Genomic DNA, 25,877 nt, shown 5'->3' with positions numbered 1-25,877 from the left:
TGCTGTCATCTATAATATCTGAGCAACTGATGGACTTTGGAGTACCCTTGCAGAAGCACAACTTCACACCACAGGGCCCGAACAGGACCAGCACCTGCCACTGTGGATTTTTAACCTCATGAATATAACGATCAGGTCAGATTAGTTTAAAAGAGACAAACGGAGACTTCACATTTCTCCTGGGGCAAGTAGGTGTCAGAGCAATAGATCATACTGCTATAGTTAATATACATTTATGATCCACTCACTTTTTTAAAAAAATACAGCAAATTCATGGTAGTCTATTTTATTCTAGCAGATCTGAAGTAAATGTTGATGCTGTTAGCAGGCTGAGGAGCACACAGCTCATGAGCTATGAGTTACTGCCTAAGTGATGGGAGATAAAATTTTGTCTTTTCCTCTATCCTTCATACACAGATTTGCAAAAATGGTTACAAGAGAGATGTATGCACAGGATGAATCTGGTCAAGCTAGTACTTGTTCCTGTCCTAAGGATTTATTAGAGAAGTGAATAAACATACTTGTTGTGGTAATTAACCCCATGTAAATCACAAATCCTGCCTTTATAGGGTTTTGTTTGTGCTGCTGTCATTAAGGGCTATTCAGTGTTTCCAAACTGAAGGCAGGCCCGAGGTAAAACCCCGGCAAGCAAAGTGGGAAGACATGCAAAATGAGGGATAAAGGAGTCCCTGGCAGGGGGACCCCATCAGGAAGCCATCCCCCTTGTCACTGGATCAGTTCCTTGAGGGTCCAGAAAATAAAATACAACAGCAATAACAACCATCATGTCTGAGCATCTTTGGGCAGTCTCGGCTTGGTAACTACATTCTTGTTATCTAAAAAAAAAAATAGATTTACCTCCAGCCTCTCGATCCCCAGGCCCTGTTCGTGTGAGGCCCATTTCCCTCAGCCAGACAAACAGAGTTCAGGGTCTGGCCAGCCCAGAGCTGCCCCAGTGTGTGTGGCACATGTGTGGCTCAGGATACCACAAGCTGATGAAGAACAAACTGCTCATGAAATGCTGGGTTATCTGCTCCTCAGCCTCTGGATGGTCCCTTCCACAGTCTGTAGGAATCTTTTCATTGATTTCAACAGGCATTGGGTCAGGTTTAATACTCCCAGACCAGACACCTGAACAGATGGCAGTGTTATCTTATCTCCTCCTTTGGTTTGCTGGGCTGATCCTGCCTTGTTTCTTCTAGCAGTTAACACCACGAGTAAAGGAAGCCTGTTTCTAGTGGGAAATGCCTTCCTTCCTGTAACAATCCCCTCAAATTAAATAGCAGCAGTGTGATGCCTTTGAAGAAAATCTGAACCGACGCTATAATGCTGAGTGGATACTTCAGTTCAGCAGGTTGCTAGACCTCTTGCTGACATCTGCTCTATCGAGCATGCAAATGATTAAGGTTCGGTAATAACAACAAGGAATGAGATGTTTCCGTACACACACTTCTGATCACTTCGGTAAGGAGTGGTCGATCAAAGATGCCTTTCAGTTCAGGACACTTCTTTCTAGAGGAATTTTAATCAGTGAATAATCTGGAGCCACCCAGTTAGGAGCCTGCTGGAGAATTGGAAATATAGTTGGCTTTTCATAGGTCAATACTGCTTGTGAGACGACTACACTTTTCCTCTTGTGCTATGAACCCATCCTGTCTTCTGGCTACACTGGTGAAAAAATGATCACCCAACAAAGACAGCACAACACGGCAAAATTGAAAACACATTTAGCAATTTGCATACCTTGCATGCCATAGAACACCCCCAAATCCTGGTGGAAATGTGCATAATGTGCCAGACATCTTGAACCCAGGAACTCCCCTCCCCATAATCCCTCGGGATCGAAAAGTTTCTGATTGTACTCCAGCTTCCCCATAAAAGCTTCATTGTTACTGCAGCCCAGCCTTTACCAGGAGTCATGGCATTGGGCCACAGCCTCCAGGGACACTCTCAAGCTGCACAAAACAAGTTTTTCCAAACAGTTTAAGTATTTCCCAGCCCAGACTCTCACATTCTAGTTGTTTGTGCAGGGACAGTAACCCACCAAGCCCTGCCTAAAATACTGGTTGTTTAAACTCCACAGAGACATTTTTTACTAACATTCCTTACTGCTGTAACCTCTTGACCATTTTAAACTACTATTAACGGGCAGACTCCATAGGCCTAATGTCAAGGAGTCATCCCTGCTGCAAAAAAGCAGCAGTCAGACAATAGATACATAATTGCTGCTTCCTTCGGACCACTAGTTCAGCTAGAAATTTCTTGGTTCAACTGTACTTTGGAGCAGTCCTTGAGATACACATAGCGCCAACTCAACTGCTCTTAGTTGCGATACTGCTGTCTGATGAAAGGGGGAAAAGGGGCCAGGTGAGAGCTGAAGGGCCCAAGGGGAAGTGCCGTGGTCCAGGGGCACTGGAGGAGCTGTATCTTTTGGAGGGGCCTGGGCCACACGAGGGGCAGCAGTACCAGCGGCCGCCTCAGCGCTCAGCTCCCGCACTTGGTGCCCAGAGCACCCCGGGCAGGTCTCCGGGGAGGGCAGGTGGCCCAGCACCTGTGCACAGATTTCACCCTCTCAATGATAAGCAAGGAAGTACTGCAGAGGGAAAAGGCCGTTGGAAAATCACTTGTTGTACTTACGTTTCTTCCATGGGAGCAGGGGGGATCCTGGTATTTGTGTCAAGGGTGCAGGCATTTGATGGCAGCAGGGAGAAGCTGGGAAAAGAGGAATGGCACTGGGACACTTGGCGGCTGCCATGGTTGCCTCTGAAGTTGTCTCTCATGCACTGCTCGTTTGCAAGGGGCTGCTCCATGAGAGTGGCACAGGCTCCCCAGCTCCTGCCAGCCTCTTCAATGTGCATTACATGAGCACCCAAGGATTGTGATCTGGCTTGCAGGGAAGGGCTGGCAGCCTGAAACACACTGCGTTTGGGGATTTAGTGAGAGTGGCTGCTTTCCACAGGGACAGCAACAGCCTGTCCTGGCCCCACAGGAGCCACCAAGCTGCCCACCCCCTCCCTGCAGGGCAGCAGCTCCCCAGCCCCACTTAAACCGGCGCCAGACCCCAGGTATCCCACACCTTCCCCTCTATTCTAGGCCTGATCGAGCTAATCAGGGCACTCCTTTGCTAAATTAGTACTAATTAATGAAACGCTAATTAAAAAAAGGGCTGACTGTAATTCACGGCTTCTGCTCATCGTGGACTTCTCTCTCAGCACTCAGGAGGCACTGGTGTCTCTGCCTCACACTGAGGAGGTCGGAGCAAATCAAAGGCATGGGCACAGGTCACCGGGATGCTCCAGCCACGCCGCCTCAGCTGCCCTGAGCCTCACATGGGAGGGAAACACCGCTTTGAGTCCCCTCTTACAGCCAAGGTGTGTTTGGTGGTTTTTAGCACAGGGCCCTTCAGAAGGTAGCTTTTAGGTGGCTTGCTCTGCAAAGGCGATAAAGCAAACAGAACTGGAGCTCGAGAGGAATTTCTGGAGTGCTCAGCACTAGGCCTGGCCTGTGCCAGGAGCCCAGGCTGCCCTTAATGAGCTGCTGCAGGCTGGTGAGTGCCAAGTGGGCAAAGCCTTTTTGCAGGTGTCTAAACACGCACTGCAGTTTGAGGGGAAAAAAAAAAAGGCTTTAAAATGTGCTCATGAATTCAGACAGGGGTGCCTGTGCCTAAGGGCCCTCAGTCCATCAACACTTTATCCCCTTGGACATTGGGTGGCTTTGGGCAGGGCTGAGGACAGTGTGGGCAGCCAGCTGCCCTCCCTGCACACTGCCAAGCCTTCCACTTTGTGGCAGTGTCCTCTCCAACGAGGCAGCTTCAGCAGGCAAGCATGTAGCACAGCATCACCTAATACCTCGGTAAGGCCCTTTGGCTCAGTTTGGTCTAATTTGCTAGCACACACACCGTAATTACAGGGCTTGTGTTTAGGCATATCTCAAGAGTTCCTCGTACATGTAATAGGAGAGGCTAATTCATCTGGAGCCCATCAGGGAATAAAAGCCCTACACCATCCAGGGCCAACCTATACAGAGGCTGTCGCACAGGTGGGAAGAACCTTGAAAGCCATGGGAGATCTGTTGCGGATCCAGCTTGACGTCTGGCAAGGTTCTGCTTTTGTACCTTACCCTTGCTTCCCGGCATCCCTTATGGGTGCCTGCTGACAAGTTGGAAGCAGGGACACAGGCAAGCTCCCTCACAAGGGTGCCCAGTGCCACTCCAGCCCCCCTCATCCTTGCTTGCCCCATCTAGGGACACCCTGGCAAGCTTGAAGGCCCCAGCCTGGAACGGATGGGCTCAGCCGCCAGGCCAGAGGGTGCTCCGGGGACACAGTCGCCAGTCTGCCAGTGGGTGCACGATGCAAGGAAGGAGCCCCGGCTGCTTACTCAAGGCTTTTTGCCAGCATAACTACGTTGCTTAGAGGTGCACTACCTTTCTTTTTCCTGATCAGGGTAACTATGTCCGCAAAAATCTAAATAGAGACCAAGCCCAGGTGTGGGACTTGATCCTTTGCCTTGTGCGTGCCCAATAGCAACATCTTGTGTTGTCTAATAAGCTCCATCTTGCATCTCTCAGTGCACAGGTTGAGCCTTGGAAATGCTTCTTGGGTGTCATATAAACCCCTGGCCAGGTAATGCAGAGTGGGCAGCTTCTCCAGGCTCTTTGCTCTCCCTAAATGACATCTGCTGCAGTTCTGCACTGAAACTGTCCTTGCTCCAGACTCAGCGCCACTCTGCTTTTAAACACTGATCATTAGAGCTGGTTTACATGCTTTGAGATGCCAGCAAACCAACAAAGAACAGCTGACACAATTCAGTGATGGAAAAAGCAGTGTGTGGCATTTTTTTGGCCTAGAAATGTATGTCACAGTAATGAAACATTCTGGTAGAATCGCTCTGAGCCTGTTCTCCGGACAGACCTGCACCTGATGGAGCAGGACTGTGGACCCGCACCGTGCAATTACAAGTTAGCAGGCTCTGGGGGTAACTGAGAGCCTGTGCAAGGCCCCAGGGGCTCAGCACCCAGGGGGCTTGTTTTTTGAACAAACACTGTAATGGATACTCTTTGCAATACAGCGAATTTCTGACCTTGAAGTGAGACTGTTGTGTGAGGGCACAAAGCGGTGGTCCCAGCTCTGTGTGGTGGTTAGTCTTTGGGGAAATGGGAGGCTGGCAGTGTTACCAGGAGGGTTGGTGCCTCTTTCTGGATGCGTTTATAGAGTTTCTGACAGTTGCTTAAGACATTGAATGTATATGTTTCTCAAGAGAGACTTTTACTTTCTAGAGGACTGAAACATTTTGAGATCTTACAAGGAGTTACTGGCTCCAGCTGAAGACAAAACCATGCAGCTGCCTGGACCAGAATGCTTCTATGCGAGGATGGACATGGCTGCCACGTGCGGACCCTGCCAAGGCCTATCGCTGTGCTCCCGACGGAAGATCCCACCTCAGCATTGGCAGGAGCCCTTCCACTGAAGTGCTACAATTGCAACTACTCTACTAAAGCTACATTTGGCCTTTTATCTGACCTTCTTTGATCTTTTCCACAACCTCTGGCAGGTCTTCAGTGCATTCAGTTCTTTATATTAGAGCAATCAATCCCACATGCAACCAATTAGGTTTAGACATAGTTTGGTGACCATAATATTGTACAGACATTCTACCAAGTTTTCAACAAGAGAGGGTGGCTCCTACATGTCACTTTCTAGTGGGGAGCACGCTGACTGCAGTTCAGAAATATCCCAAGGAGAAAAACATATTCCAGAATTATACTCCGAGCCCAAACGTCCCACTTGTAGACAACATTCTGGCTTTGTGTACATATAATAGCAACCCAAACACTGTTCCTCCTCAGCGTTCGCAGCACACAGGGCAAGAATCTCACTAGACCTGTGTGACCAGGTTTGTCATCCAATAACTTCATCAGCTGCCACTGTCATTGCCTGTGACACACACCAAATATGTTTCGCTTATCAGAAGCGACGAGGCAGCAGCACCCGTAAAGTCTTTTAGCTCCATTCGTTTTGCCTGGGCCCCCAGTGAGGGATGGGAATGCAGTCAGTATGGGTGGGTACCTGCCTTCGCTGCCTTTGCACTGGATACAGTTTGATCCTCATTGCTTCTCTCTCCCTTGCTTGCTGTACTGATGCATCACACTCTGGCCGATGCTTATCGTATTATCTGAAGCTGCTCCTTGGGAAATCTTCAGTTAGACACACATCTTCTGTCTGTTCATGGTGTGAATCTCCTGCTGATCTGCACTATTGACCCAGACAAAGATAAATGGGGTCTCATCCTGATCCTTTCCAAACATGTACTGCAAGTTTGCTGTAATGGACATAATACTTTACAGGAGTAACCATAAAAGATTGTTTGGCATAGGCTCTTGGAAGCAGGCTGGATACCTGGCCCAGATACGAGTTAATGCATGGGTTGTGGGGTTCCCTGACCAAATGAAAGACAGCAAGATGAGGCAAGATACTGGATAATTGAGGTGGGATGACAAACATCACAGTTGTTATTCACAGGAATGTACTTGCAACCTGGTTTCCCTGAGTAGGACAAGAGACTGCAGTCCCTGAGATCACCCCCATCAAGAAGCACATCCTTCTTATGCTATGAGTGCCCAGCACCTTGCAGCACCAAGCCTGCAGTTACCAATTAAAGCATGAAAATAAATCACAAGGAAAGACAGCATGGAATGAAAATTCAGGAAGCAGTTTATACTTGGAAATGGATGAAAAATGAAACTTGGTTCTGTTCAGATAACCCTGGAACAGCACAGGTCTTCCAAAATTCAGCACAGGCATTGAAAGCACATCACTAACATCTCTTTTGAGCCCTGGAATACAAACTATTGACACTGCTGTTTGTCAAAGGATCCTAGAATCTGTTCACCATGGACTTTGCCCCACTAGTGACTGAGGAGGAGCATGATTCCTCACGTGGGTCATTTCCTTTCAATGGAAGGAGTCAGTGTTGATGCTGACTAGTAGCTCATTTGCTTGCTCTGCTGCCAGGGAGAAGATTTCTTGTGTCAGGAGGCTTGGTGGCAGCAAGAGCAACTTCATGTCAGTTGTCCCACACCTGGAAAGCCCTCCTCAGAAAGTGTTTTCTCCTCTCTTCTTCCTGCTCACACCTTGACAAGGAGAAAGACCTCTGTGGGGACTCCCTGGTCCTCGCCATAGCAAAAACACGTAATGAGAAGCACTGTAGACCATGGTTCTGGTGCTAGACTATTTGTAGAGTTTTTGCATTACAGCTGTTGTGGAGCAAAACATCTGGATAACGTGGCAATAGAAACTCTAATGAAGTTCAGATGGAAAATTATTTAATGGAGTAGTTTTCCTTCAAAATTGTCTTTCTGTCAGAATCAAAATGCTTTGTGAAACATTACTTTTACCAAGATTTTTGGAGGAAAAAAATGCCAACAATTTTTGGGAGAAAAACAGATTTTTGATTTTATATAATATTTGCATTTTTTAAAGTTATAATGATTTAAATAAGCCAAAACTATTTATTTTTGTGGAATTTTCCTTTGTGGAGAATTTCAACATTTTGAGGTTTTGTTCTGAATTGGAATGAAAACAAATTTCAAAATCTCAAAATTGTCTGTGAAACACAATTTCCATTCTCTGGCCAGCTCAAGTTTCAGGCTAGAACATGTATAATAGGTCCCCTGCAGGGAACCCCCTTAGGGGAAAAAAGTCTCTGAATGAATTTAATGGTGCAAACATATAGTTTTTAGGATTTATCTATTTTTCCAAGTACACAATGGTGCTCTGAAAACTTCTCCAAGTCACTACAGAAGAAGCCTCCACAAGTTCCTGAAAAACTTATTTCTGAAAGGCATTGCTAACTTTGCCGTATTGATGGTGGCCATTTCCTGGTAGTGATATTAGTCATTCAGTTGTAGTTGTCATTTATTTCCCATAGACCACAGAACTAATCTCACAGCTATTTTCTTGTCCAACAAAGGCTGGACTGCTTTGAATAGCTTTATATTACATTTTCAAGGTAGGTGCTATCTGTTCAGATTAAAATATTCAATAGAACAGAATTTTTCCTCTGGGATATCTAGATGGATTTAAATATTTACAGTCTTAGCAAATACTTCTGCCTCAAAATAAAATAAAAAATCAAACATTACAAACAATCAGACTTGCACCTGGATGTGCAAAGACCAAAAACCCACTGTAGGACAAATTAATTATTAGGGACGCTGATGGAGATCCACTGCAAGTGCTGTTGTCATGGGAATTACTTTGGATTTACAGTGACATAAAAGAGATTTTTGGCCAGCCTGTTTACAGCAGCTTTATGTATCACAAAGGTAAGAAGAAACCAAATAAATGAATTAAAATAATAAGTTAATCAGGCACTCTATTAAACAAACAAACAAACAAACAAACCCCTGCGTATGATGTTTTTGTTTGCTGCCTTTTTCTAGTTGTGTTTTACTGCTGGGGAGTTTGTGTGTGCTGCTCTTGGTGTGTGCACGGCACGCCATCCTGCTGTATTCTGGAGAGTGTCTCTGCTCCTCCAGAAAGCAAAGGCTTTGTGTCAAGGTGAAAGCTGAACTAAACACACACTCTGCAGTCAAAGTTTGTTTATAACTCCTGACTCTGCTGGGTCAGTTATGCGGCAGTTTCACTAAACAAACAAGTAGAAAGCAGGTCAATGTCCAAATACTGGAGGGCAGCTTATTTAAATTGCAAGAATAGTTGTCAGAGGAGTAAAGTTGCAAGTGAAACACATTGTCTCTGCGATAAATAAAAGTGCACGAAAGGTGGTAGATCAAACTCACACCCAGGTATGGCTCTGGGCTGGCCTTGCCTTTCACTACAATGCCTTTGACCAACTGTCTCAGCGTAACGCAGGAAGCTTTTGAGAGCACATTTGGCACTTGACGCATTTGTTGCAGAATCAGCAACATAAATCTTTCAATCCACTGTCTCGAGCTGCTATATTGTAAGGTGTGTGTTAAATCACCACAACAGGATTCATCCTCTGAAGGGCCAGAGAGGGGAAAACAAACCAAAATTGCATGGTAAATCTATCAAGGAATGACACAGAGGAGCCCAACTGGTTGGATCGGTACCATAGCTGTCCCTTTCCCATGCCTCTGTTCAACAAGGCATTTTCTGGCATTTCACCCTATTGTGTTGGTTTTTTATCTTGTATATACAAACCCTCTCCTTTGCTGAGCTGCCCATGGCTCTCATACCCTTAAAGCAGTTCTCTTTAGAAACCCTGTGAGGTGCAGAAGTGCCATTCCCCATTTTATATAGGCAGTTGAGGCCCAAAGTTAGAAAGGCTAACTGATTGCTAAAATGCAAGCAGCTCTGTCTCTAGTTGAGACTTCCCTCCGAATTTTCTTCTTGAAAGACTGAATGCTTGTCTGGATCAAGAGAACATTTCCAGCCACTCATCTTTCAAAATCCTGCATATCCCTTACTGAACATACACATATCAACATGAGCAATCAGTCATCTGATGCACATAAATTCATTAGGATGCACAGAAGTTCATAAATTTGTTATCAGCCACTATGATGTAACCACAGCCTTTTGACATAATACCCCCTCTTTCCTTCTGTGCTAGAAAGCATGTAAAAAACCTGCCCATCTGATTAGATACCTAATTTTAATTTTAAACAATCCCAATATAAATATATTCCCTCTTTGCCTTGTATTGTCCAAGAAATGTGTTAGCGTGCTTCCTGCTCAGAGACTGACTTTGTGATGCCACTGTCACGGTGCCCCATCACACCACCACCGGGCAGATATGCCACAGCCACAGCTTGGTCCAACTCTTTCACTTTAGAAAGGGGAAAGCACTGTTACTGTTGGACATGGAGAGGCAAGAGTCTCTCAAGAAGTCAGCTCCCTGCTGGGAAGGAACCTAATGTGGTTCTCATGTAATTTATAGTAATTCACTTGTTTTTTATCAGCAAATTCATTAACTAGAGTCTTGGTCACTTTCCTCAGTGGAAAATTTCAGTACAGCCATTTTAGAATCAGTCTTTAAATTTTTACGCACTTTTTAAGGCTCTTCTCTTTCCAGTATGCCTCTGCTCATGTGTTTGGAAAATTTCCCTTTAGATGTTATCAATTCTCTTATAGTTTTGCTCTCCATCAGTATTTCTGAGGGGGACTGGAAGCAGCACGCTGTGGTCTCGCTCTGCTCTGTCTGTAGCATGTACTGCCTTTGACAAGAGCAAATGTAAACCAGGGTCATCTACCTTTGAACACACCAAACTGAAACAAAAATAAAGATTTACAAAATGAATGCAATCATGCAGATTTATTCTAAGGGAAGTGGGCAGAGAATTGGTCCCAGGAAGACTGCAATACAGGAATCCCTAGATTCCTAGACAAAACCTGTCTAAATGAGTTTGTGGTCAACACTTGAAACAAGCAATTGGCCCTCCCATCAGCTCTTACAACAGACCGATTATGGCAGAGCTCCATGTGGCTGGCACGGAAAGCTCCTCCGCGGCTTCTGCTGGCAGCCTGACATGTGAAGGTGCGGTAACGCATTAACTGCGCACCGCGAGATAGAAACCACTGCTGCTTTGGATTTTACCTCAAATACCTTTTTTTCAACTCAGTATATAAACATGCGAGCAAATGGGCAGAACAGTTTAAAAAGCGGCAAGCATGATTCAAATGCTTAAAGGAGAAGAAGATACTGTTCGGCTGAGCAGAAGTGAGAGGGAGACAGCTATCCAACTCGGAGGAACAAGGGATTTGTTCAGGGAGCCACAAAAATATTTGTCTAGAAGCCACAGAAGAAAATGAAGAAAAGTATGCTCTATAATTAATATCAAGACAATCTTGTATCACTAAGATCTAGCTGGGAAATATTTCCTTCAGGGAAGCTCTGGACTTTAAAATCTAGCAGAGATTTTCTGAAAGCTAAAGAATACATGCATAGAGTAATGAAAATAGTATTAGATTCCCATGCAGAAGGTATAAATGAAATAACAACAGCACTTTTACAGCAGCAAGAGTTATACAGGACTAAAACTCCAGTGAGAAAAATCTAAACTGCTGTCCCATAGACAGACAGTCTCTGATCCATCCCCTGTCAGTGGGAAATAATGGGAGAAGTTAAGTGGGTCAGTATAAAAACAATAAGGAAGTGAAAGAAAGAGAGACAGAAAGTTCATCGCTTTCTGTTGTCCAGTTCCTTTTACAGTGTGATAGCTGGTTTGCAATGACACAGTGAAAGAAAAGCCTACTGCAAACTTTTTTGCACCTTTCTAAGCAGATGAAGACAATTAGAAACATTAACAAGTCTATTTTATTAGTAGTAGCAGCAGCAGCAGCAATGGTTGTTGTGTTACAGTAGCGTTGAGAGTCACAAACTGTATGCCTGGGCCCACTGCACTCTGCATCCTACAAGCACACAGTAACAGACGGAAGAGTTTAAAACCTTGATCTTATTTGTTTGTAAAATTTTGATTTGATTTAAAATTTGTTCTGTTCCAGCAAAGATTTATTTGTGTGCTTTCCTTACCACTGTGAGGAACGTGACTAGTCACAATGTGGAAAGCAAAGCACATGCAGGATGAGAATCAGAAACAAGCAAGAAAGAGAGGGGAGAAGTAGAATATTAGCATCCCTGAAGACTTTATTTTCCTTTGCCTCTTTGTACTGTGAAGTTTTATTTAATGCCAAGACCCTCTGCACTCAGAAAACATGGGTGAAGACCCAGAGAAGGCTTAGATTGCCTTAAAACTTCAGAGATTTAAAAATGGCAACACAGTTTGGCTTCTTGTTGTTTGGCATCTGGTTTCTGAGCCTTGCAGTGCATTTGGATAACATTTTCAGGCTTTTCCCTGCAACTGGAAGAATTAGAAATTTATTGTTAAAAAAAAAAAAAAGAAAGAAAGAAAATTGAGAGAGTCATGTGATCGTGTGCTTCCAGGAGCCGAGACTTGAAGAAAAAGCCCACCCCAGACTCACAATAAAATCATGAGAATTGAAAACACCAGACTTAAGAAGCTCATCCAAGATTTCTGCTGTGCATATGGAAACCAGGGTGTTGTCAGGACTAGTTAGCTAATGTTATAAAGCACTCAGAAGAAAAACGTTAGTTATTATTTAGGAGGAAACCAAAGTGTAAAGTGTTTTACATATAAATCTGCCCTTTAGAAGGGCAACATTAAAAACGCAAGATTGAGCTCCGGATTACTGAAGGGTAATAAAGAGGTTTTAAACACAGCCATAACTCATTCTGCATGAAAATGACTCAGCAGTGCCTTGACCAAGCTGAAAACAGGACCTCTGGAAGTGATTAGGAGTGGACTGTCTCCCATCATGCCTCCCCACCTCATCTTCTTCTTGGGTTGGTAGATGGGCACAGCAGCCCAGGGAGAGGAGCAAGCCCCGAGCCGAGCAGGGAGACCGCGGCTCTGCGCCCCGCTGCCTGCCTGTGAGCCCAGAGCAGGGCAAAGGGTGGTGACACAGCTCTGCTGGCTCTGGCAGGTAACACCACGCAAAAAGCAGATCGTGCTGTAGTGTAGAAGTCCTTGTGTCTACATCACAATGATTTCAGGGGCTTCCAACCAGCTCTAGCCTGGTGGTGTGGAATAACTAGCACAAGCCCGCCTGATGCACTCCTGGAGCGCCTCTGCCCGCCTAGTTTCAGGCAGAGCAATCCAGTTGGCACAGCTGAGGCCATCTTGCTGTGCAGCAGAATCAGGGGAGGGGGAGCAATGGCGAGATTTACTTCAGAAGTGACTCCTGAGCTGAACTAACCCACTGCCGCAGGCTCACCCACTGCTCCATGTAACAGATGTAGGGAACGCTGGGTCTGAGGGCGGAACTGAGACTTCTGAAAAATATATTTTAGGCCAAGTGTTTTCAACTGTATCCATTTGCGGGTCCAAAAAATATTGCTAAGGGGGTGAGGACTCCTTTAAAGCAAACGCAAGCCTGCTGACACAGGGTTTGCTTTTCCTTTGCACCTTTTGCAGGCTCTCCAGAAGTCCTTCCCTTCCCCAGATATCCGCAGCGGAGGATCACTGCTTTCAGTCTTTTGGACCAGATCTGCGAGTGGCAGAGCTCTGTTTGGTTTGGTGGCACTAGAATAATTCACACATGTTGAAACCTTCATTTCCTGCCTTTAGCTGCTTTGGAGCCGGACCTGTCTTCCACAGCACTTAGCTGCTTGCAACCCAGCAGTCCATTCCTCCTTCAGGTACAAGGCAAAGGGAGTCCCATTGCTTTGTTAGGAGAGAACTTAAAACAAACAAGCCGCCACCAACTGCAGTTCATGTACATGGTTATGATTTTAAATTGCAAACAGGAGGCTACTTGGCTTTGCATGGTAAGCATTGTCTGGCAGCGGATGGGCTCCTCTGATCTCCCTGAGCCTTGGATTGCTGCTGTGAGATTGTGTCACAACTAGTCATTAATTATTTCATCAAAAGCTTATTTTTCTCATTTCCTCATCATTATTTCCACCTAGTTTCTTATAAATTGAATCCAGTTATTGGCACGGCTTGTTTCTCCCAAGCAGAGAAAAATATTGACCTTAGAAAAAATGTACTGTTGATATATGTAGTTCACGTGCGTATGTATGCACACACCAGGCAAGAAATTACTGTATATGTGTATAAATATTGCTCAGGGCCTCTTTGTCCTCCCACTTACTCTGGAAGCAGATTCCTCTTCTTCCTACCTGTTAATAGGTAGAAATAGAGTCTTCCTCTGGGAAAAAGCAGAAAGAGGGTGAGCGCAGCTACCAGGAAAAAAATGGGAGATCTAGCAAGTGCCATCACCTCCTCAGGAGATATTTATTTTCAAATGTGCCACTGTATTCTTGGACAAATGAGACCCCTCCTGGGGTAATGGCAGCCCTGATAGACAAAACAGCATAGCTCTGGCACTACTTATGGGAGATAATTACAGCCTCAAGAGAGTCATGAAGACCAAACCCAAAGAAGCAGGGGAGGAGTGAGGCAGCCAGAACATCCAGAGCTGAAGCTCGGCAAGCTCTCCTGTCACCAGCCGCCAAGATGCTACAGAGAGGAACGACCAGATCCACCGACCCCTCCTCGCCCCCTGAGAATAAAGGCAGCCTCACAAGTACATTGCGGTTGACAGCCCGAAGCGTGGAGGCTACCAGGCTGCAGTGGGCTGGAGGTGAGGGGATTGCCCCAGGAGAGGCTCTCCAGGCAGCCCAGCAGCCCGACAGTCCTGTCGTTAAACTGGGACAGCAACAAAAGCTGTTGGACAGCAAGTTGCCGCTGCCACCCTTCTGGAGCCTGGGGCAGGAGACGAGAACACTAGCAGCGATCTGCTGCTAAGAGTCATCTTGGTGAAGAGCCCAGCTGTTTTTGGGAAACACAGAGTCTTCTCCTCACAATATGTTCAGTATGCAGTGTGCAAAGCATTGAGGAATGTCAGCAAGGTCCCTTCTGTGCCTGACTCAGCAATGGCGCCGCGATAAGCGCGGTTTGTCCTGCAGCTCGTGCTAAAGACCGCGGGATTTACCACAAGGACTCCAACTCTTTCACAACACAAGAGGCACAAGAACATGACAGCAGCCACACTGGGCCAGGCCAAAGGTCCAGCTAGCTCCTGTCTCCAATAGTGGCAAAAGCAAAATGCCTGGGGAAAAGTATGAGCACAGGGTAAGCACATACAGCATTTCCCCTGAGAGCTCTCCAGCCCCCAGCCATCTCCAGCTTAGGAATTTCTGGAACCAAGTATGGTTTTGCTGTACTTAGAGCCCTGTAAACCGCTCTGAGTTGCATCCTTCAACAATCCTTGCATTTCCCCAAGTTGTCATTCTCTCTTAAGACTTATTCTTTCTGGTAGCTTATTTATTTGCCCTCCCGATAGCTGGACGTATGCCTGTCTACACCATTCATCTGAATTTTCCACTCTTGGTCTTGTGTGCTCCTCTCTTCCCCATCCCTCAAACTTCACTCCACCTGCCTAAATCTCAAGCCACCTACTGGGCCTGCCTGTCACTTTAAGTTGGCTCTTTCATGCTACAAACTTTTGCAAGACCTTTCAGTCCCACACTACACGTATTGTCCCGGGTCTCCTCACCTGCACCAGTTCTTTCTGACTCTTCATTTTTGCAGTTCTCTGTCCAGGACTGGTGCCCTTATTTGAGCTTTACCAGTGGTTCCTCCAAAATCTCTCAGAATTTTATATGAGAAGTGATAAACTAATTTTTGGTGCTGTCACCTTGTGTAACCAAGGTTAGGCCATGAAGTGTGTGACACTACTGAACTACGTGGATCAAATGCCCATCTGATTTCTGGAAAGCGTGCAAAAGACAAAAACCTTAGGTCTTTCTGGAAATCCCCATGCAATCCTTTTTGGCTCCTGAGAAGGACTCATTAAACTGTCTGTGAGCCCTCATTGGCAAAGACCTCGATCTGAGAGGACGCTGCAAGGAGAGGCCCAGTTTTAGTAATTCAGCACTGACGGTGCAGAGACAAGTCCCTGAGATCTGCACCATGTAGCTCATTCCCAGAAGCAGCAAGTCATTCTCAGTGCTACGACAGTCAGGGGAGGAGTCCGTGTAAGAGATCACAGCTGTCCCTTTTGGGAAGGCGGTGTCCATACTTCATCCTGGACTTCCCCAGTGATGAATCACGTCTCCAAGAAAGCTGTTCCCATGAGTGCAGTGGGTTCAAAGAACAGCTCTTGCACCCATGGCAATGAGTCAAGTCTCTGCTCGCTATGCTTTCTGTTGGATTGTCCTCAACGTGGACAAGCAGACCCCACTGCTGCTCTGACGGGAACAAAACCAGTGGAGCTTCCTTACCAAATCAAAGGAAAGCTATTCCTCTCATGTCTCATTCATGGTGGAAAGTGAGGAGGTCAGGGAATACTGTTTTTCTTATTTTCCCCTTACCAGTAATCAGAGTCAAGGACAGAGCCTTATGTACTCTGGGCAGAAATTTTTGTTCTCTACATTCTGCACAGATATTCGTTATAAAATGTTAATTCCTTGCCTGTCTACTAATTCTAAAGATTAAAGTCCTTTTCTTGTAGAAATGGTACACTCCGGGCAGGGTTCTTGTAAACACCTCTGTATTCCCCTGTGCCGATCCTAAGGAGTAGAGATCACGTCTACACATCTGTGGGGAGCGTGTTTCAATGTCCATCAACCGCTGGCTTCTCACAGCCACTAAGTGTGTGTGTTTCAAGTGGCAGTCTCATGAGCTCCTGGGTGCTCCCCTGCCAGAAGATATCTTCATTTAGGAAAGCAAACAGGGAGGCAAGCTTCATCTTGCTTCACATGCAAAGAAAAGAAAGGATGCAGAAAAGAGTGTAGCTTAACCATTGGATGCTCGTCGTGATGACTTGGCACAGCATCCATCACAGCCCTTCTGCAGTGTCAAACATCTGCTCACCTCTGCAAATGGCACTGGGAGAATCTGCACATATTCTAACGACATGGCTCACCACAACTTCATAAGCTATCCCAAGCAGATGACCAGCTGAAAACTCATCCAAGGCTGGAATGAGCTCCTCCACCAGAAGGAGCACACAAAGCACAGAGAAAAGCTATTATCAACATAAACAAGTGTCTTATTTTTGGCTTTGCCAGTTGTTGCCCATTTGTGTCTGCTGTGAAGTCATTGTCCTGCAACTAACTGCAGGCACATTGCATGCATGACATTATCAAAGCAGAAGGAGATGTTGTCATGCTCCACTGGAATTAGAAGTGTTGCCAGGAAGAGAAAAAAATGTTTTAAAATATCACGTTGCTACATCCCCATGTATCTACAGAACAGGACAGTGTTTTAAGATGCTTATTTAACATCACTATCAGTGTATAAACAAAAGGAGATGATTTTATAGCTAAGGTTTACCTGTGTAAAAAAATGGAAGAAAAAAGAATACTTGAAGTCCAGCTAATGAACATGCAAATCAGCCATTGGTTGAAAAAGTTTCACCTAGTTTGAAATGTTATTACTATATTTACTTTCACATAAACTTTCTTCTACCTATCCTTTTAAATCATTCATGTTCAAAATGAAATGCAGGATTTTTAATACTTGCTATGTAAAGACTGGGAGTTCTTAGGGGCAGGGCCCATATTTTTTTCTACAACATCTAACACAACAAGGTTGTATCCTGGCTAATAGCCAGGACATCTGTTCCCACATATAAATATTAATGCTATACCTCAGCATGCACCCTCTGATAGTTGTCAGGGCCGTAATTCACAACACACATCTCACCAAGAGATTTTCCTGCACAGCACTCCAAAGCCCTAACAAGCTTTGAGCAGACGACAAAACAGCCTGGCAAGCTGGTAGTGACAGCAGAAATGGACATTTCTGCAGCAAACCCAGAGATTTATACAACGTCTTCAGGAACAACAATACATTATGAAAATACTGCACATCTGCATAATTGCACTCTACATGATGCCATCTACTTCGTACAGCCCACTGTGCTGGAATATGTGCACTGATCACCTCCGGTATGCTGGGCTCCATTTAAAACACATTAGTACTAATCGCTGCTTCTTCTCCCACTTTGATGCAGGATTAAGCACCAGGAGGAACATACAAGTGCTCTGCCATCCCCCCATGCACACGCGTCCTGCTCACAGCAGACCTGAGACTCAGCGTGACAGAGGTTATGTCCTTATGGGGTAACGTCACTATACACAGTGTCTGGGTTTCATTATCGAGAATGTGGCTGGTTTGATGGTAATGGGTCCATGCAAGAGCTTTATATTGAAACATTTCCACCCCCGAACCAGCCTAGCTCAGATGAGCTGTTGTTTCAGTGCACCTATGCCAGAAACCTGTCTCAAAATCTCCTTTGCTGACAGACCCTTTTTTACAGTTGCTCACCCTACTGCTGTTCCAATAAAATGTACTTTGGACACTCCTGAGCTCCATCTTAGAGCTCTCAGCTGCCACTGAAGAACAAATGTGACAGCAATGGAAGTGCCTCTGCCACATTTTGATTGCAAAGCTTGAGCACAGAAAGGCGTGAGCTAAAGGAGCCCATGGGTGCCCCACTCTCACAGAACGTGCCACCCCGTGGGGCTATTTATCAGGCACCTCCACAGCCTCGCTCTGCATTGGCACCACTCATACTGAACTGAGCTCTGAGCTTTTCACATTAAGGAGAAACAGGGTGTCTCCTTCCTTCTCACATGTGTGTCTTGTGGACCTAAATGGCAGCCCCACATAAGATGGTGGGGAGGGTAAGTGAGATGTAAAGTAGTGAAAAGTTAGAGTTCCTCTAGGAAGTACACAGAAACCAGAAAACCAAAGGGACCTCTCTGTGCCAGTGCAGTTTCTGAGGTAACTCATTTGAAAGCAAAAGGGGAATAATACGTTTAAACTGAGGCAGAATTGCACAATTAGGAGGGACTGGGATACTACCCAGTTGACAGAGTCAGCGATAGAAGAGAGCCTTAGCCATGCATCAAGAGAGGAACTGGACACATTTTTGGAAATGGAGCAAGCTGAGGCATAAAGCCACTGGCCAAGGTTAAATGAGCTGGAAAAGAAAGTGATTTATATGTCCTGGGCTGATAAGGGCAGGTCTTGCTGGGCTTTCAGGGCAGACTTTCCCCATTTGTTACTGTTCCTCCACTACTTGCGTGTTCAGTCCATATTGATGAGATTAAATGTAATGACTTTGGAAGTGTGAAGTCATGACTGCTTTGAAACTCTCAATCAATGGGACAAATCCAGATCGCCTTCCCTGAAGCCAGCAGGGAAAGGTTGGACTTAAACTAGTTTGGCAAAAATCGGTATTCAGCTTTTGATAACATAAGACAGTATTGCTTAGCTTAAGCAAAGGTAGCAGATTTGGGCTCTTGAGAATACATTGCTCATATCAGAGAAGGGGTATTCTTTCCCCACCATTAAATATTTTTCTGATGCAATATTCAGTGGCAACCAAACTACATATGGGCTGAAAACCAAGCTGAGGTTTTACAGCTCCCATTGGTTCAGCATCTCTGAAAAGTCATATGCACATTCTCAATGGGGACATAAAGAAGAAGCATCCTGGAGATGAGACCTGGCTGAAGTCTAAACGTGTCTGTTCAAGCACGTGTATCATGTCCACTGCCACCACCTACTACGTGGAAACTGAAATCCTTGAAACAAGGGGAGGGAGGAGGTGTATGGGGGGTGTCTTCCCTCTAGACTCAGCAATGAGAATGAGAAGTTACATCAGTCTTTCTCAGAAGCTAATCTGTGGCTTTCAGGCCAACATGGTTTGTTGCCAATGACAATTTGATTTCTGCATCAGCAGGTCACAGAGATCAGGTAGGGGCAGAGGGAGTGCTTGTATCAGCCCAATGAGACAAGGCTGAGCTCTGCCCACTGTCTCCTTCCCCTTTGGTTGGCGTCTCCCTGTTCCGAGTTTGGGGGTGGGAGGGAAGTTACCCTTTAAAAAACAAAACAGATATGCTCAAAGGCCTGGACACCACTCCTGGCTGGCAGCCGTGATGCTTCCTGGACAGTTGGGTGGTTCTGTAAAGCCAGGAGACAAAAAGGCTGTGTAACACACAGGTTGTTTACTAAAGGCTAGACTGATGAGATAGTGTCTGTGATACCTGTGCTAACAATACAGCATTGATCTCCTTGCTGCCACTGCGGGGCACAGCAGCGCAGGATCTGGCCTCTTGCCTCCTGGATTGCTGTCCTGATGCACAGGGGTCTAAGGACGGATGGCACTGCAGTAAAGGCTGCTCGGCAGTCCCCGGGGAGATGTGTGCCACTGTGGTGCCCTGCAGAGGAGCGGTCGGCCTTGCTTTGGGGGAGTGGTGTGGGCTCACCTCGCATGCTGGCCTGGGTGAAAGACCTCTCTGCCAGGCGGGCGGCTCTGCAAAGCCAGCTGAAATGGATGCAGGAGCTATTTTGCCAGAAGTCAGTGTCAGACTAGATGCAAAATGTGGTGTAGGATGTGAAATCTGCATCCTGGCCCACAGAGTCAAAAAGAGAAGACAGGTAAGAGCTGCAAAGGATGAATCTCGTATCATCAGCCCGGGAGCCTGGCTATGCTGCAAGCACACTAAGACTGGACATGCAGCTACAGCTCCTGTGTCGCTCTGATGCAGCCTAAGGACAGCTTAGCCATCAGACTTGCATGGAATAATCTTTCCCAGCCTCTCCCCAGAGCCTGAGAGGGTTTGGCCTGATTCATCTTGATTTGGTTTTGGACCAAACCCAGAAGGTATGAAGGTTTCAGCACAAGATGGTTGGGACCAGAGTTTCTTGAACAATCCTAAAGCCAAGCTGATAAAGAAACTTTTACAACACAGTCCCCATTTTACAAATGAAGCAAGAGATATGAGGAGATAGCAGATTAAAGAAGATAAGCCTTCTGCTGTTCTCCATCAGTCCATGATACTGATCATACCAAGCTCAAGGCTTTAGCTCAAGGCGCTCAGACACTGCAGGGTTGAAGCCTAAGATAAAGTGTGTGGGGAAACATCATGAACTGAATATAGCTCTCCTGGTTGTGGCCACAATTCCTGAATGATAAACACAACTTCCCTCCCAATGAAACACTGAGCAGATAATAACAGCCTTAAATAAAACTGTTACAATAAAACACTGTTAAATAAAACAGCTTGCAATCTGGGATTGTGACTGGAGAAAGGAAAGCAATGACTCGCAGCATCCTGAAGGCACACCAGTAGGTAATGGCTGAAGAAATCTCACATGCAGACTAAGAAGCAAAAATTGCTACCACCACCCCACGCTTAGACTCTGATGCCAATGATGTAGCATTATAACTGCATTCCCTGTATATGCTAGCAACCTGGAAATGAGTCTTCCCCCTCAAGTGCGGAATTGCTGCGTGACTGCCCCTGCAATGGGCTGACAGCAGGGCTCAGGCAGCGGTAGGAGAGCGCATATCATTGCTGCAATGTGTAATCAAGGTCTGTGGTGCTCAGGACTTCAGTAAACAAGATTTTCTCATGTTTACTGTGCAGTTGAGAGATAAGCAGGAGTTCCAGACACTAGAAGTTCATGATCTGCTCCTCTCCTATCGTCCAGACATAGCTATTTCCCTCAGTATGCTCTGAGGAAGCAAGGAGTACAACTTCCTGGGGACTTACGGCTGGGCTCAGGCATCCAGGATGACAATTTGGGTACACCCCTCTCGCACATTAGCCCTCGACGGTAACGACAGCAAGGGCACAGCAGGCTGAGCCACCTGGCTCGGCAGTCTGCAGTGCAGAAAGAGCTATAGCAGCTGAGGGAAGTGGAGACCTGACCTTCACTGCTACAACCTGCCTTTTCTCCCTTGTCATGTCCCTTTGAATCCCATCTAGGTTCTCTAACAATCACATCTACAAATGACAAAGTGTCTCATCAGTTTTAAATTGGAGGTTCTCCATATAACCTCTGACCTCCGCATTCTTACCTACTTCCCAGGGAAGACATTCTCCATCATTTTCATAGGCCTCCCGATCATCTCAAACTACATAAGCATCTCCTTGCTTTCCTCACTTGGCTGGATTTTTAATATTCTAAACCCTTAATTGTCTTTCTCAGGTAAAACCATGCTGTTTCTGAGCAGCCTGTTTCAGTGAATGACTGCTGCAGTGAGTCCCTGATCGATTCCTCTTATCTTCAAAATCTGACACATGCGAAAGCTCCAGCGATGCAAGGCGTTGGCTGTGCTCCCAGCTGGGGAGGCCTGTAGCACCTGGCTGAAGAAATTGTGCACTTCCTGACTTGTTCTTTCCATACATCTTGGAAAAACACCTCTACGTAATAAGGTGCATTTCCCGCTCTATCTTAAAACAAAACCAACCAGAAGCAGACACGAAGTGGCTTCTGGCCAGGACTTTCCTCAAAACATCTGCTCTGCAGCTCAGTCAGGCTCTGTGCCCTGTGAAACCAGACTTTAATGAAGAAGGAAAGGAAGAGGAAGTAAAATCACCTGTGGCTTTGCTTCTGAAGAACTGGATGGTTGCATTAGGCTTGGTTCAGCCTGGCTTTGAACACAGGTGTTAACTAAAGAAAACGTGTTGCTTTTCTGAGCTGTAGCCTGGAGATTTAGGGCAAGGAATGCACGGCCTGATAGGAAGGAGTCTATTACAAGCAAGTCAAGTAAGTCCATGCAGTATGCAATTCCCTTTTAGTTACTACGTTTTGAATTTATACACTGTTATGCAGCATAAACGTGTTATTGTCCATCATTATTCCTACAGGTACAGCTGAATAATACTGTAATTTACATGAACTTGGAAATGTCAAGAATTAAAACACTTAAGATACTAACTGCCAAGCATTTCAGAAATGACTCCGTTTCACTAAATCTTAGCACTAAAATCTCTTATATCACCTAAAGAACAGATCTCTTTGTTTTTAACATTTACTGTGTTGTCTGCTTGGCTACCAGCTGCTGCTATCAGACTGCTGTGGTTGGTAACTGTAAATGTGGGGGGCCATTTTGAAACCAAAAGAGATTAAAGACAAGAAGAGGAAGTCCAACAACTTGAAGATGCTATCATCAATCCACAGCTGGCCGGGAACAGGAAGCAAGTGGAGATGGCATACATAACATACAGCCTCTATGGCAGAAAGACAAACAAAAATTAAAAGCTGTAGAAATGGTAGAGGTTGTTTCTGAGTAACTACTGCTCTGGGCTGGTCATCTGTGAATGAGAAGCACACACTTACAGCCCGGTGCAGCCCAGACACAGTTTAGCTGACAGCACAAATGCTTTCATAGCCAGTTTATAAAGGGAGAAGGGCAATGTGTGAAATGGAGTGTAAAAAACTGCAAGGGAAACTGAGGATTGGATTAATTTCCATGAGTGTCAGGGCTTTGTATGGACCATGGTGGAAAGGCATTCAGGTCCCGAATGTTTTCATCGCCAGTTTAATTACAGCAGATGAAATACAAAACAGGACAAGGCTGCTCATACATAGCTTGCAGGGAAAATAACGTTATCATCACCTCAGGATCCTGCGTGCAATAGAAAAGCTGCCATTAGGAGAAAGGCCGTTTCAGGCCAACCATGAAAGAGCCAGATGTGGGAAGGCACAGCAGTCCCTGAGAGCCAGCCTGGAAAGGAGGGCGTGCTGGGTACTCCGAACCACAAGAGCAGCAGTTTGGGCAGAGATGCTTTGCTCCCTCCCAGCACTCAGCCCAAGGTGAGGGCTCTGCTCAGGATCCACAGGAGTGCATTCGCTGGTGCGTTGTGTCTGCTCATGGCAGCAGGTTGGCAGGATTTACCTGCGGCCTCCCCTGCACATAGACCATGGCACAGTGGTGGTACCAGCAAGCCAAAGCCATCTCTGCAGCAGCTGCATGAAAAAAAGGGACCACAAAGAGTCCACAATATGTTTCACCTCCTTGTGGACCCGTGAGGCCAATGTAAGCAAGGAGAGCTCTCAAGCCGGGGAGAAGCAGAGCATTCAGGCTAGTGCCAGGCACAGGGCAGTGAGAGGAAAGCGCTGCACCCTGACTTGCAGCCAGTGGAGTTTGGCCAGCTCCAAGTACCCGACCCACAGCTCATTAAACACTTCACAGTGCAGTCTGAATCTTTTCTTTAAGTTTTGTTAATGCCATGAAGTAAATTGTACCTGTAATATATTTGTATGTGTAGCTTGCATCAGATTGGATTAAGGTACAGAAAGCTTTTTAAACACAAAAGTGCCCATTGTAGGAGTGCTGTCATTAATGACACTGCGCTCATTTGGAGCAGAGGTCAGCCACAGCCTACCGAGCGTCACTGTAGAGAACTCAAAGTGGGCATATTCAGCCTAAGCACTAATACCCAATATCTCTACCAGTGAGGTAATTATGATAATCCCTTAATTACTGGCACTGGGAGAGTTTGAGGAAAACCTGCCAGGCAAACAAGCTCACCCTCTAAAAACAGAAGTTCAGAGGCCAGAGGAAAGCTGAAAATATTCAAGTGAGTAAACTGAGAATGGGGAAAGTTATAAAATCAGTGAGAGTAAAAGATAATCAAAGGGGGAGATATGTAGAAGAAAAACCAGAATCCACATTCTAAAGATTACTTTCTTGTCTTCACTGCTTGCTTCCCACAGCCCTTTCTAGCAGAAATATAGGATCTATTGTACAGGCTTTGACGAGGCCCCTCAGTACCCCAGCTCTTCTTCTTCTGAGCATCACACTTCACAGAAGAGCAAGCACAGGAGAGCTGGGACATGGAAAAGTGCAGGGAGGATGCCCCAAAACTTCTGCTAGCTGAATTACAGCCTCTTGCTGTAACCACTGGCTCCTACTGCTTTCTGCACAGCAAACTCACAGCATGCAGCGGGCACTGCGCTGTCCCGACTGGCGTTAGGTGCTAACAGGAAGCCCAGAAAGACTAGATAAAAACTGAAAGGAAACGAACAGCGCCAGATGTAATGAATTTCACCGAGGACTAGACTGTGCCTGAACAGCCTGCCCCGAGCGAGGGGCTGTGCGTGGCTGGGCTGCCTCAAAAGCAGAGTGGGGCGAGCACTGACTGTGAGTCACCGCTCGTTTCCTGTTCTCTCCCCGCTCCGTGATGGAACAACTCGTGTTGGCCGTGCCAGCTCCCCTCGCCAGGGCACTGGGCTGCTCGCCTGGGCACCCCTGCTCCGGGCTGTGACGGCAGAAGGGGGCCATGTATTGCCGGGGTACTGCCCTAGCACAGTGCAGGGGAGCCGCTCCATGAGACACCCGACACCCCTGCTCGGCATGGGGAAATGAGGGGTGCCCCGGGTGTCACGTACAGCAAGTGGTGACGCTGGTCTGGAAGCACATGAGTCACAGCCAAGGCAAACTCCCAGAACTTGTCTTGGTCAGAGGAGATGAAGGGTCTTGGATCCACCCCCAGGACATGAATCTGCTTGGAAAGATATTAAAAATGGGATTCTACAATTTGATGTCTCAGGACACTGGGGTGCTTTGCTCGCATTGAAGCTTCCCTCTTTGATTTGTAAAACAGAATGCCACAGCCTTTAATGCCAACAGGACTTGGGGCCGTGTGCTCTTCATCAGAGCTCCAAATGTGGTGATGAGCAACTTACTGAACTGAACTGCATGGAAAACACTTGACTCTGGGACCATGAACAGTGCATTCAGGACTGTTTACTAATAGCAAATCACAAATGTAGCATATCACATGCTGTACTCAAACTACAAACCACTGCAAAATTACTCATGCAAATTTGTTATAATAGAATAAAATATATTGAGCAAAGCACTGAAAAAACCCTGCCATACCAATCATTCCTCAACAGGATGGTGCTCATTCTTCATTTTGCCAGCCTTTATTTCATTTGCCTGCACTGTTCTTTTATCCTGGATCATATCAACTCATCCAAAAATTCACATGCAGTTTTGCCTTTGTTTTAGTTGCTAGAGGCATAGACAAGACCACACTGGGGTGCACGCATGTGCTTAATTGATTAGTTGGGAATTACACCACACTAAGTGGGAGACCTCTGCAAAACAAGGGGATATGAGGAAGTTTTAGGTGGGTGTGAGTTCTACAAAGCAAGAGCTAAGTATACACTACCACTGGTATATACCACCATGGTACATAGTTCAGATTTTCCACTTCAAATAAGCAGACTAACTGTGTTATCCAGTGAGTCTATTTCTGAGAGGAAGCACTGGCAGAGACAGAAATGAACACAAACCTGGTAGAAACTTGCAGTACCAATTAGATCAAAAACGGGGTCTGGCATCTTTTGTGACTTAGGCTCTGAGAGCAAAGTAGCATGCAATGTTTTGCTGCAAATTGCTTGTTCTGTGATTGTAAAAATGAAAATAAACACTTTAAGAATTGTTCTCATATTCGCCCTTCCAACAGCAAATACCAGGCCAAGTTTATCAGCTCTACTGACTTCAGTAGAGATACCCCCGGACTAAATTTGGCTTGCTGACCTTTGTGCCTCT

At 45.9% G+C, this 25,877-nt stretch overlaps 1 protein-coding gene and 1 long non-coding RNA gene across 7 annotated transcripts in view; one reads left to right on the top strand and one right to left on the bottom strand.

The window, feature by feature from the left end:
- The window catches only part of LOC310879859, a 44,698-nt gene extending 34,470 nt beyond the window's left edge, over positions 1–10,228 (top strand). Inside the window, exon 7 of the long non-coding RNA XR_014571186.1 lies at positions 5,276–10,228. This is a non-coding gene — a long non-coding RNA (uncharacterized lncRNA). The remainder of the gene's footprint in view (positions 1–5,275) is intronic.
- Positions 1–25,877, bottom strand: part of LOC310879849 (uncharacterized protein) — a 196,228-nt gene that overhangs the window by 21,281 nt on the left and 149,070 nt on the right. The window contains exons 3-4 of one of the 6 annotated variants that reach the window (XR_014571164.1): positions 2,638–2,712; positions 864–1,668 (exon numbers count right to left, since the gene is read on the bottom strand). The exons of 4 other annotated variants lie outside the window; for them this stretch is intronic. The gene's annotated coding sequence lies outside the window, so the exon portion shown is untranslated. Of the gene's footprint in view, positions 1–863; positions 1,669–2,637; positions 2,713–25,877 lie in introns of those variants that run through there. One more of the 6 variants, XR_014571165.1, reaches the window with a different exon arrangement.

The sequence above is a fragment of the Anser anser genome (assembly GCF_964211835.1).
Source record: "Anser anser genome assembly, chromosome: 11".
In the NCBI taxonomy this organism is placed as follows: domain Eukaryota; kingdom Metazoa; phylum Chordata; class Aves; order Anseriformes; family Anatidae; genus Anser; species Anser anser.
This window is presented reverse-complemented; position numbering and strand designations above follow the sequence as displayed.